Source organism: Montipora foliosa, chromosome 5 (genome assembly GCF_036669935.1).
Source record: "Montipora foliosa isolate CH-2021 chromosome 5, ASM3666993v2, whole genome shotgun sequence".
Classification (NCBI taxonomy): Eukaryota; Metazoa; Cnidaria; class Anthozoa; order Scleractinia; family Acroporidae; genus Montipora; species Montipora foliosa.
The window spans coordinates 16,916,898-16,920,867 of record NC_090873.1 but is presented as its reverse complement, the minus strand read 5'-3'; positions in this window follow the sequence as shown (position 1 = coordinate 16,920,867).

The window sequence follows — 3,970 nt, the reverse complement described above, 5'->3', positions numbered from 1 at the left end:
TCTCGTGCGCTAACTGCAGCGGAACGGAACTATCATCTTTATTCCAGTAAGCTGGAATTTCTGTCACTTAAGTGGGCCATAACTGAACAGTTTCGGGACTACCTGTATTATGCCCTGCACTTCACGGTCTACACAGATAACAACCCGTTGACCTATGTTTTAACTACGGCGAGACTAAATGCAACTGGACACCGTTGGGTAGCAGAGCTGGCTGACTTCCACTTCACGATAAAGTACCGACCAGGCACGGCCAACCGGGATGCTGATTCTCTCTCTAGGATGCATATGGAACAGTTCATAGACATGTGTACTGAAGAAGTAGAACCGCATTGGATTAAAGCCACAGTGGAAGCACTGAATGCCCAGCAGAAAGGAGATCCAGTTTGGTTCCTATCACTATCCTGTCAGCCAAGTGAAATGGGACACATTATGAATGTGGATTATGAACCGAGGCTGCAACCTCTCACACCTAAGGAACTGTACGAGGCTCAGAGGAAAGACAAGGTGATGAGTGAAGTGATTCGGTATAAGGAAACCGGCAAACCACTCACAGCACAAGACAGGCGCCAGGCGTCACCTGCAGTACAGTCCCTTCTACGTGAATGGAGTAAACTGGCACTTGGAGAAGATGGAATCCTCCGGCGCAGAAGTGGCCCTAATCTTCAGATTGTCCTTCCGCAGAAGTTTCATTGAATGGTCTACAAAGAGCTACATGAAGAAATGGGACACTTAGGGACAGAAAGGGTCCTTCACCTTGCCAGGGAACGGTTTTATTGGCCCCGGATGAAAAGAGACATTGAACATTACGTGACGCATGTTTGTAGTTGCATCAAACAAAAGAGAACAAACATCTTGCTAAAAGCACCAATGGAGACCATACAGAGTAGCACACCCTTCGAACTGGTGTCATTGGACTTTGTACACCTTGGAAAAAGCAAAGGGGGATACGAGTATATCCTGGTTATAGTTGATCATTTTACAAGATTTGCCCAAGCGTATGCGACCACCAACAAGTCTGCACGAACAGCAGCAGACAAATTGTATAATGACTTTATATTACGTTTCGGGTTTCCGGCAAGAATCTTCAATCGGCGACAAAATTAGTTGAGACAGTTGCCAACAGAGCACACTGGCAACGACACATTCATTGTTTGCAAAGAAAACTTGTCCAGAAAGTACGTTTCCGGGATACCCCTCCCTCCCCCACCCTAATCAATGTTGTACCGCTGTCGACAAGGCTCGTAGAAAACAGAAAAACACAACATTGTCCCGGGGGTGCGGGGGAGGGGGCCATTTGCGCCGCCGAGCTTGAAATCGACTCTAAAGGATAAGAGTGTCTCAACAATTTTGACGCCGATTGTTGCATGATCAAGGTGGTGAATTTGAAAATCAGTTGTTCCATCGGCTGGAGGAATGCTGTGGTTTGGTCCGATCTCGAACAACGCCTTATCATCCCCAAGGAAACAAAAAGACAGAACGCCTGAACTAAACACTGCTATCCATGCTAAGAACTTTGCCTGAGCACCAGAAGTCCAAGTGGAAGGACAGCCTCCAAAAGGTGGTTCATGCTTACAACTGCACTCGCCATGAAGCGACAGGACGTTCGCCGTTTTTCCTATTGTTTGGCCGATCCCCAAGACTCCCAATTGATGTCATATTGCCTATTCAAATTACCCAGCTTATGTTAAGGAGTGGCAAGAGGCAATGAAAGAAGCATACGGAATAGCCACTAAGAAATCTCGGCTATCTGGACAGAGAGGCAAGAAACAGTATAACCGGAGAGTTCACAGTCCAGTACTCCAGCCAGGCGACCGAGTCCTTGTACGAAACTTAAGTGAGAGAGGCGGCCCTGGGAACCTGATGTCCTACTGGGAAGACACCATCCACCAGGTAGTGAAACGGAAAGGTGAAGAGAGTCCAGTTTATGAAATTATGCCTGAATCTGGTGGACGGCGACACCGCGTGATTCACCGTAACCTTCTACTGCCATGCAATGATCTTCCTTTTGAAGCAAGGCCCGGTTGCCAACTGCCCAGCCACATCTGTCGTCACCAGGGGCCTCCAATGTCGGAGACAGTTCTGAAGAAGAATCCGCAGGGATGTTAACCTTCACTCCTGTAGAGCCAGAAAGCACGTTGTCAGACAGTACCTGTTCAGCCAAGGAGCCTTCAGCCAACCAGGCATGCACTGATGAGGAGGCGTCCTCCGGTGTCTACCAACCTGGCCTGCAGATACAAGCACCGACAGATCCAGTCCTTGAGCCATCTGTAGTAGAGCAGTCAGGAGTCAGACCAGGAGAAGGGAGACCGACAAGGGAGCGCAGACCACCTACCTTACTAACTTATGACAGCTTTGGGACTCCGAGCTATTGCCAACCAGCGGGACTGTGTTTAATTAGCCACAATGCGGGAGCGGCACCAGTACCTGTACCCCTGGCACCAGGACCCCTTGGAGGAATTCCTAATGTGTGCATGAGCTCTGTTTGGCCAGTTACTTATCCTACACCATACGGATATGTTGGCCCATATCCTTTCCAAAGCGATCAGAAAAATCCTAACACGAAGTTTGTGAAATTTTTTTTTTGTGATTAAGTGGTTACTTTACAATATCACACTTAGTAGTTTGCCAGTGGAAGTCGTTGAACCTTAACGGTATTCCAAACTGTATGTGTATACAAGTCTTAAGTGGTTGTACTCGTGGCTTTGTGGTTAGGGCCGGATCACCCCTTTCCACTTGACCTCAGGAATGAAAAGAGGAGACTTATGTATTGATAACTGCAGACGCCAGTCTTAGATAACTGTCTAATGTCGAGGACGACCTTTTTTTTCTTCATAAGGGGGAGTGTGTAGGGTCTATACAGTTAGGTTAAGGAATACGGTGTTAACCCCTCTCCCCCCAGCAACAAAACTGTAGCAAGGAATCATGGGAAGAATAAAGACACGAAGTTGTTGTTGTCCGCCATTTTCGAATGTGTGTGTGTTTTTAGTGCGAGTCCGAATCCATGCTTCCGTCCGCTCAGTGTGCAACAAAAGCACAAAGAGTAATGTTTTCGTGTTGTTGTTGAATGTCTGGCTTGCCACGATTAGCTTCTCGCTATTTGCAAGCCAGCCTAGTAACAACTTAAACTGTTTGCTGTATATAAATGAAAACTTGAAACCTGAGTGACGTTTTTGTTGGCGTCACCGTCCCTATGATTACACTTGCTTGTCTTCGGGGTTGATATGCTCTTTGTAAACCGCTTGATGCGTCACATTTTTTAAAATTTCTTAACAATGTAGAATACTGGAAACAAATCCCAAATCCCATAATATAGTTCATTCTTGGGGGTTATTTGCGTTAAAACCGTGGATACCCAGTTCACTGAAGCATGATACAGTCCCAAGAGTGATTAACTTGCATTGTTTTTGTGTACGTAAAGAACCCCCCTGAAACGTATTGCATCATGGGATTGGAAAATAGTCTGTGGAGAAAAGGATTGACGATTGCATTCGCCAATTTCTTGAGGATACGCAACCATCGACCCCTCGAACGTGCTCCTTTTACTAATCATTTGAATAATAGTTGATGTGAGGGGAGATTCGAACGAGTTTTCAGTGCTTCAAGAGCAACTTGCTCGAGCTAAAATCAAAAACTAGTTCCTTCCAGGTTATCTATTTCTACAGACAGTGACCTTTAGTAGCTACATAGGGTAAAAAAAGTTCACATTATTGCCGGTGAAGCCGTGAATCAATCTTCATCTTTCACAGCTTTGTGCATGAATAAATATATAGCTCGAAAAAGTTAAAACCCCTTATCCCCGAACATTTAACTCTCAAGTAAATCAAATGCCGTATCTTGTTTTTACATACACCTTATCCCAAAATGGCCGCCATTTAGATGTTCTTTTGTTTTTATTGAAATTAGACCTTGATGCCTCATTCAAAGCATAATATTTTTTTGAATTTTCAGCTCAAGAACGAGGCATCAACGG